This window comes from Lepisma saccharinum, chromosome 12 (assembly GCF_977018435.1).
Source record: "Lepisma saccharinum chromosome 12, izLepSacc3.1, whole genome shotgun sequence".
NCBI lineage: Eukaryota > Metazoa > Arthropoda > Insecta > Zygentoma > Lepismatidae > Lepisma > Lepisma saccharinum.
This window is the reverse complement of record NC_139240.1, coordinates 35606604-35616522: the sequence shown is the minus strand read 5'-3', so window position 1 is coordinate 35616522 and position 9919 is coordinate 35606604. Positions and strand designations below refer to the sequence as shown.

General features: G+C 41.6%; 1 protein-coding gene across 1 annotated transcript in view; it reads left to right on the top strand.

The window, feature by feature from the left end:
- The first annotated feature begins 4888 nt into the window (after positions 1 to 4888).
- Positions 4889 to 9919, top strand: part of LOC145995972 (uncharacterized) — a 90699-nt gene continuing 85668 nt past the window's right edge. Inside the window, exon 1 of the mRNA XM_083132067.1 lies at positions 4889 to 4905. The gene's annotated coding sequence lies outside the window, so the exon portion shown is untranslated. The remainder of the gene's footprint in view (positions 4906 to 9919) is intronic.

The following is a 9919-nucleotide window of genomic DNA, read 5'->3' as shown; positions in this document are numbered from 1 at the left end:
TTCTCTGAAAGAACTTTCAGACTGAAGGGACGAGCGAAACGTGTCAGGCACATACTGAGCTGGTTTCTCAACGTCACGTATCGTGTCGCCACGGTCTGGCGGTTGCACATGCCCAGGTAGAGTCCAGCGCAGATAATTCTGCCGTGCAATGCGCGACAGAACTAAAGAAGCAGTGTTGCTAATGGAGCAGATAGAAAAATCGCTGCGGTGCGCCGATGCACAGCTGTTACGTACAACAATAAAATTAGAGAATTCAGGTCTATCTAACGTTGAGTTTTAAACGTCATGCATTATACCAGGACTAGGATTAATATGTACTAACAAGTGACTATGTATGTAGCTACATACATATGGACTAAAAATTCGCAAAATATGAACTAACACATAAGTAAAATTACCAAAAATGCTGCAAAGAAGACTTCTTCATACGATTCCTTATTTGAGTGATTTCAAACAAAATAAAAAAATATATATATTATTTTTCATTGCATTAATGCACTGGTGGCGTTCTAACTTTTCACTCCCAAAACCCGTATACACTGGTATGGAACTGCAACGGCAGATAATAACATGCCAACGTGTTAAACCGCTACAATTGCACCATAACACTCCTCCTGAAGCAGTATTATTATTTCCTCTCTGAGATCGGCGACAGTCGGTTGCCTTTGTTGTACATTTACAAAGGATGCCGGCTTCCACAACAATAACAAGTACATATACTGCCACTAGACGATAAGCTGCGCGGCTTTTTCTTTTGTTATGAACCAGGGCCGGCGCTAGTCATTTTGCCTCCCTGGGAGGTGGCGGCAGATGCCGCTCTATTTCGACCCCCCCCCCCCCGGTCATTACGCAGCAACGGAAAATTGAAAATCAATATATTCCTAACTAAAACATCAAAATATAAAATAAATAATGAGACTTCTTATGCTATTTCAATACTATTCAGCGCAAAAGAATATCTCGCTCGATCACAGTTTTCAATAGGCTTATTTTTTTCTTCTCTTCAAATTTTGCCGCTCTGGGCGATGGGACGGTTCGCCCTCCCCTTCCGCCGGCCCTGCTATGAACTTGGTCACCCATCAAAGCATGGCAATTTTAACACAGAAAACAATATGTATCGCATGAAGCAGCAAAAATGACAGCCTCCTCTATGCAATTTCTACAAGAACACGTGCCGGAGCCAGAGTTGAAATGATGTTGGAGCCACATAATTTATTTATTTTGAATAATTCCAAAATTATGAAATATGAACAATTTGTTGCTGCTGTTCGCTGCTCTCTTGCCAAAATGCTTTATTGGGATGCTAACACCATGACTGGCTTCCTCCTTCATGAACTCGTGCACGTTGCTTAGAATTTCCCGAGCTTGGCTATGCAAGGTTTTTGATTTCAACTTCGACAGAACTGGAGGCATTATGGAATTTAACGTTCATCAGCAAACACACACTTTTACATAAACACACGCAATACACGCACACAACGTCAAACCGGTCAAATACTTAGTATAAAATAAAAATATGGTGCTTCCAATCCAACAAAACTCACCGCCACTTTACCTGCTTTCCCCTTCCGTGACAGAAATAGTGCTTCATTATTACAGTTGGCAACACTAGTTACTAGCTAGCCAATGAACATGCACTGCATAAAAGAAGCAACGACTCCGCCGTGCTATATTGCCACATTGCCGTCCCTGCTGACCGGTGGGAACCGCGAGCTGGAGCGCTGTTCAATTGTTTTCAATGAAGTTTGCGCGAGTGTGTCCAGGAATGGAATGACAATATGGCAACAATAGCGAAGGTTTTCGAGCAGGGTAGAACACGTGATGCTAAGAGAGAGGGAGACGAAACGAAAATACGTTTCTACGCAACGGCAAATTTACGTGTGTGGCACTCTAATGTTTCCTAGAATGGAGGTGTCTGTGTCACTTCGGTCTGCAAGCTGCCTAAAGATGGGTTTTCTTCCTGGTAATAGTACGAACGTAAATTTTTACAAATTTTTCGATGTTACCACGCAGTTCAAGCTCTCTCCCCCCCTCCTTTCACAGCGCAGAATGGCTATTTTGCTGGTCGCTTCGTAGAGGAGAAATTCTAAGGTTGCCGTTTCTTGCACAAACATCTACCTTGTTCCACAACACTTATGCAACCTTGTGTTCTGACGTCAGACGAGGAATGCCTACGAGGTTAGGTTAGGTCTCTTAGGTTTGGTTCTATTAGCATAAATTCACTGTAAAAATTATTATTTATGCTAATAGAACTAAACCTAGCTAGCCTAACATAACAACTTAGGCATTTAGCCTAAATTAAAAAGCTTTCTCCCGTGACGTCAGAACATAAGGTTTCTCAAGTGTCGTGCGATAAGTGAGACTCCAAATATTCGGGCATCGGTAGGTCTAATTGGCTGTTTGACCGCAAGTTTCTTCGTAGGTAACACGGCAACAGCGGGTCACTTACCATAAAGGCAGTTGCCGCGCCGGTTATTAGATTGGGCGGACTCTAATTGCCACTAATGTTTCACATTTGTACTTTATGTTAACAAAATACATGAATGATTCATAAATAATCAGGCAACCTCTTATTACCTCTGAAGAAGTCTCATAGTGCGCTAAATACATGGACGTCCCGAAGGGTACAAGGAGGCCATGGCCCACCCCCTGTAAAATGAATTTGAATTGTGTTTTAAGTCCAATTTATGTCACAGTTAGGCTAATCGGGACTGGACCTATAGTTTAAAGTGGGATCCGAACCACCTACGTTCCTTACTCGGGGATCCAACCCGGGATCCCTTGATTGCAAGGTACCTTGAAAAATGCATGTCAACCTATTATTTCACACATATAATTTCAGTCACAGTATATTTATTATGTTAATTATTAGATATGGTATGGACGTTCCAGGAACATGATAACTTCTGATTATTATGGGGTCAAATGTCTAATATGTCCCCATGACATACCTAATTTACGTTAATTTTTCCAGTGATTCAACGCACACGCCCTAACACTTCCCCCAAATGTCCTTAATACCAGGCTCGTAGCCAGGATTTTATTTGGGTGGTCAACCTTATCAGCACAGGCGTCGCCTGAAATATTTATAGAGGGGAACAGGCCACTGATAGAACTTGATTAGTAGAAATAATAATGACAATAATAATTATTACCACGGCTATAATTGTCATTACAATAATAACTATTATAAGTTCATAAAATATAAACCAATTTTCAACACTCCTAAAAAAAATCACAAGGGCCAACAAATGTATGTTCATCTTGCCTATAAATTTACCCTCCTAAATACGAACTTACACTCCCTTAGATGCAAAAATTCTGGATAAACTTCTGCGGTTCTTCAAATATCATTCCAAAGTCTCGAATAAACTTGAGTCTCCGGACAATAAGTCTCGGTCTCGGGAATTTATGGGAATGGGGAATTGTAGTCCAGTGGTGTGCCCAGGATTTTCGAAAGGGGGTGTGGTCGTGGGGGTCCAAAAACTTTTTGTAGTAGTCAGCTCTCATTTTGCCATCTTTTCTTGCTTTGCCGTTAATTTTTTCTTTTAGAAATACTGGGCCAAAGAGAGGGTTATGACCCCCCACAAACCCCCCTTGGGCACGCCACTGACGTATCTCAAGAACAAATTTGAGTAGAAAGGCCACTTCAAACTGTTCCATTCCTAGTTAGCTTTGCTGTAGGGTTTGGTAAAGGAATATCTGGACAAGGTCCTTGCGCTGTGAGGCTGGCTGCCTGTTCCTGACTAGAAGTTGTAAGTCTGTCGAGAACGTATTCAGTTGTCACGCTTCGTGACGTCACAAGAATGTAACTTTTGCGGAGCACGTCATTATGCATGTTAGTTATCATCTCTCCCCCTCCTCTCGGGTTTAAAAAATCTGCAGGTGATGGGAATTGGATCAATGGCCAGGTGAAGGGGGAGTGGGATATCAAAATATGTAAACACGTGGTGTGCACTGGTCACGTGACTCCAGGGGCAAGGGGAGGCACCTTCGACCTGTTCATGGGGGATTGTATGCACGGAGTCTGGCAGAAGGCAGTGCGTAGTGTATTTCGTGTCTTCTCGTGCTCTCAGAATCAGATGTCACACTCTAGATCCCCCAAGCGACCAGCTCATGCAACGACGAAATGGGTGTTGTCAGTATGGGAAGCTAAGCTCCGCCCACATCTCGAACGGTCGCCTCCTATTGGTCGGCTCTCAACGGCAAATGCTGCAGCCATTCCTTTCTGGCTAAAAACGGAACCCCAACCCCTGAAAAAAGCTTTCATTTCTGCCTTTTTCTACTAGAAATTCTAACCCTGCAAGTCCTTGCGATCCAGCGTTTGTTTCGGGCATGTAGCATTACAGAAGAAACTCGCCTTGCAGTTTCTACCTACTTCCGGAGTTCTAAGTCAGCTCCTTGATACATTGTTTTATCGTTCAAGAGGGGGGAAAGGGCGGGGGACTCTGGAAACGTCCTGCCTTTGTATCCGAAAACTGTAAACAGCAGATATTACACGCAGTCATACCATAAATAGTGCATACAATGAGATCTTTTGTACAAGCACCCGATCTAGAAACAATGATTTCCCTTTCAGCTATTCGACATCGCCGCACTGGCTTTCGTGATGACGTAACTATCTGCGCGTATGCCAAACTGCCGAGTCAGTCCGTGAAACGAAAAAAAAACTTCCAACAACTGAAAATAGGACCTCATTTTAAGAGGCAACAAACAAGGTATTCGAAATACAACTGCTTTTTATCGTTTCGGTCACCCCCTCTCTCTCCTAAATCACCAATAAATCCCTCCATTCCATTACAGCAATGAGACTTCTTATTGAGTGACGTCATCACCCAATCGGGTCACGGAGTCCTTGCGTTGAGCCGTGTAGCCCCCGTAGGACATAGGCATGTTAGATGACGGGTGAGTGTTTTCGGAATATTATTTTGTTGATAAAATTTTCAGGGAAAACACCGTGTTCGAAAGCTCGTAGGCTCCGAATATCTTCGGTTTGATGTCGTGCAGCGAAAAAGGGGTGCTTTGTGAACTTGTGCCGAGAGAAGGGAGACAGTTGTGATAAAAAAGTGTGCGACCAGTTTGTGTCCCGCGAGTCGAGATATTGCAGGCTTCGTTTATGCGCCGTTAGCAACCACACCGCTGTTGTGGGGTTCGCTCGGGCTTTCGTGTGGCAATATTTTTATTTGTGAGGGATCGGGAACCGTGGCTGTGCCTTCGGTACCCAAGCACATGACATTTACCGACGACTTTGGTGAAGTGAAGCGAGGAGTGGTTGCTGCGGCGGGGGAAAGAGGGGGCGAAGGAACTTTGTGTGTGTGCGTGGTGCGAATCTCACTCGGCCCCCACCGTTGTTTTTGCCAGGTTCCTTGCCTTCCCTGGCGTGGCTTATAAAGCTCAACTGTTGTCGTTATCGTGCTGGCCAATGGCAAAGCTGAAGCCAATGAAAACTGCTCCTACTCGGGTGCCTACGCAGTTCGCAATTACCGGAGAAGGAACCAGAAACAGTTTTTTCTGTGTTCAAAGACAGTCTGTGCCAAGAGAGCTGCAAGTAACTTAGTAGGAGCAGCAGTGATACAAATATATGCTTTCACTGTACCCAGTCAATTCTCGAGAGCCTTATGCCTTATTGTTACCGAAAATTTTGCAACGTGATACGTGTCTTATAAGTGTATCTAGAAGCTTAAATGTTGGTGCATACGTGAAAGTGCTTATGCAATACGAAACAGTTGTGATAAGTTTTAATATATTCCTCGCCGCAAAGAACATTTTCGTTCACCCCTTTTCCGTATGCCCGTATGATTTCGGTGCTGGAGCCAAAGTATAATTTTGTTGTAACCTCGCTTGTAAGCCAGTGATTACGTGTGCATTAAATTACCTACAAATTTGACCAGAAATGTTCTAGCCTGATGAATTCTTCGTACACGGTGTTTTCATGTTTCAATTTACCAAATTATATTTTTTTTGAATTGATGCAATAAAAGTGTGTTAGAATAAAAATGCAGGAAAAATCCAGATTTTGCGACCGGACGTCAAGTATTTGTTTTTGCTGCCAACAGATGGCATTAATAAGTTCTACGTGGCGTTTTGTGAGAGTGAATCGATAACATTGCTGCGGAAGAGCGACGTTGTGGGGAAAATGTGAATTAAATAGAAGGCCTTTCTCTGCGGTGGCCTTGTAATCGAATATGCCCTTGCTGTAACTCGGGGTTCCTTCGATATTTTTTTCCTGTTGAAGAAAAGGTTGTCCTGTGTAATTTCTTTCTCGGCGAATATCCATATCTTTTGTATGTGGAGTGATTACGTAAAGAATTAAGTGATATAACTACGAAATAGCACGGGTAAGGACGAACAAATTATAGAAATATTATACTGCGGGTGTCTGCATAAACTTCGCTAGTTTTGCTCTATAGAAACATGCAGTCCCTTAGAGGACGGAGCACGAAGTTCGCTGCGCAGCAGAAGGTGCGCAGGAAGTATAACCTAATTTCGCAAATGACACTACCTCTCCCTCCCTCTCCAACCTTCCTCTGAAGGCAATGAGAAGTGAATTTACCGTTTACACATTCTTAGCTTGCATCGGGCCGAACTGTTATCTTCAGTTTACACTAAAGAACCATGATTGAGACAGCAAATTGCTAAGTAATGACCACTTTTTGTCCGATTTTTATTTTTTTCAGAAAGTCTCGTTTTTGGGCCTATTAGTTCAAGTTGCCAGATTGCAATTGTTCCGGGTTCGATTCCTTATATTCCCTACCATATGATATATAGTTGTGAACAGGTTAGGGTTTGGTGATATTTGTATTTTTTTCATCTTTTTCTTTTACTATACCGCTGTTTAACGCAGCAGAGTAGTTATCGCCACGACGCAAGGGTTCGAATCCCGACCTGGACATGGGTGTTCTTTGTATGTCCCTTCATCATATCATCATTCATCCTCATGTTCGCGATTAGCCAAAAGCGGCAGAAAGTCGAAGTAAAATAAACCAAATCAATTTAACGCACAAGAAGGCGCCGAATTTTTAACGATGTTTTTATACTACCAGTCTTAGGAACGCGTTCTCTTCGATACATATCTTCCAGATAACATAAATCGAACATTGTTGCCTTGAAATCAAGATGTCCCAAGATTTTTCGTGGCAGCACATTCCACAGTTCCGTGGGGCCTACTTTAAACTATTGCTTGCCACATTATCGTCCGGACACACTGTTGCTTGAAATGAAAAAAATGAAATGTACTTAACCATCATCGGGACGCTATCCTACAATATAAAGAGAGAGAGAGAGGTTTCAGATATACCATATAACCCCCCCCCCTCCAGGATATCGTATTTAGTTCTGTCTTAATATCTGCCAACCTTGACCTAACCTGTTAGGTTTCTTCAAAACTCGACATATATAACCTGTTAAGTTTCTTCATAACTCAACGTACATTTGATTCACCCACACACTATTTTGTTAACTCCTGTTGGGTGTTTCATTCTTATTTTTTAACATCGGTGCTTGGCCCGATTGTTACTTGATTGATTTGCTTTATTTTAATCCGTTTTTTGTGCCAGTTTTGGCTAATTTGCGAAGATAGGGATAATGATGATATAATGAAATTGATGAATAAACAGATTAAGGGGGAACCCCCTGACAAGCCCGCCTCATATATTGAGGGGTATGCGCTTTATGCTCAACCAATGCGTCAGTTTTCTCTGAATTACGGTTCCCCCGTTTATTTATTCACCAACTTGATTTAAGCTTACTGAGAGTGAATACAATATATTACAAATACATCCTGGCCAATTCTGGGATCCAGAAACAGACACACAGTTTGTACTACCTATTATTATTTTATCTTAATTCTAATTGTAAATTGGAATTTGAGATTACGAGTTAAGTAAGTATCAGGGTTTAGTTTTGTTTCAGTTCTAGAAATGCATATTTAGGTTTATTTAAGTTTATTCGTAAATGAGGAATTGATGTTCCGTTTATTGAATAAGATCATATAAATTACTGTAAATGGTTATGTGTGCGAGTGACATTTATTGGGGGGGTGTCATAAAATTAAGTAGAATAAGGTTGATGAACTAGAATAAAGTTATTTAAGAGGTAGGGTAAAAATCATTTTTGTTTGGGGATTCAGATTAAGTGTGAGAGCAGTTTTTTTTTCATTTCTTAATTATTATTATTTTTTACTGAATGAACAGTTACATACATCCATGCCCAGGCCGGGAATCGAACCCGGGACGCTGGCGTCGTAGCGCCATGTGCTAACCACTCCGTCACGGGGGCCGGCCCGATTGTTACTGTACAGTTTGGAGAAATACAAGGCTACGGAGTCCTCAAAAAACACGCTAAACTTTCCGTTATTTACACCCCTCGCAAGCAGACAATGGCAAAACTCGGATGTTGACATTCAGCGTGTTACGCAGTGACCTGCACTGAGGATTAGCTAGTCTAGCAGAGATAGATCAATCAATCTCAAATCTCTAATTATTTTCAAATCACAATATTTATTGTTTTAATGAAGCCACAGTTCATATACAACACTTTTTTTTCACGCGCTTGTCGTCCCTCGGTGCGTTCAGCGGCCTAACTCGCTCTTTCTCCGCCTCACAGTTCCAGGTAGAAACGGGTTTTCGAAGGGAAAGGGAAGATTTCTGCCTCTACCTCCCTTGACCCCTCGTGCCGGCTCCAATAGTTGAAAGCCCGTTCTTTCAGGTCCTCCATTCTATCTCCTATAGGACAGATAGGGGATTGGATTCCCTTCGCTTCCTTTGTAAATCCTCTAAAGAACGAAGGGGAAATTTTTCTGCAGTACGTCTGTCCTCTGTATTTACACTACTTTTTACACGTTGTACAATATGTATGTATAATATGGGATGTACTTTTATTATTTATGCAATTGGAACGTCTTATGTGCAGACAAAAATTTTATGCTTTTTTTAAAAATATGGGATATATAATGATTAAATAACAAATATTTGCTCACGCTCTCTCTTGCTCTCGTTTTAGTAGTGTTTTATTTAAATATACTAATCTTTTGGCTTCCAATAAAAAAATGGATAAGCTAAACAATCATAAATACGGATGTATTTATTTGTGCAAGTGAACGCGCGTTCTAATTCTTGTTGTTGGTTTGGTTTATTTTACATCGCTTTTCTGCCACATTTGGTTATCGCGAAAATGAGGATGAGTGATGATATAATGAAATTGATGAAGGGACCTCGCAAAGAACAATTCAGGCCGGGATTCGTGACAAGCCAGCATTCTTGTTCTTATGTGTTGTACTCTGCCTGCAGTGAATAATGAGAAAATTAGAAATGAAAAATGTATCCCAGAACTCAAAAAGCCAAATGAATATCATTGAAGAAAGTAGAAAAATGGTTTGTTTAAAGTTGTTTTTTGTTACCCATCGCTTTTTCTAGCTGTATAGATTTAATCGGAATAAGTAGCTAAGAGCTTGGAAAGTCGTGAGGGACAATCATAAACAGAGAATTATAGGCTCCTGATTTCACAGTGTCCTGCAGATGCACTGGGAGGAAATTATTTGTATTTTCTTCTCTCTTCCATCGCTTTACCTAATTTCTGCCATGACGATGAACCTTGATTAAATTAAACGGGTGAAGAGTGTTTGCAAATAAACACTCATGCAAAGGCCAGGGCTCGAGCCCGGATCCTTCAGTAACGAGATCGTGAGATGGGGAAATTAGGGAAATCAAGCAATGCAAAATTTGAAAAAACGTTAATCATAAATAAAAGATGGTATTTAAAAAATTCAATTGAAAATTGCTACTCAGGAAAAATGCAGTTTGCTTTACCAATACCCACGTATCCGAATGGTTAGCGCGCCTTCCTCACATGTTTTTTGTCGGCCAACCTCCGTGGGGGAGTGCAAGTGGTCCCGGATCTGTACCCGATGGAGGCATATAGT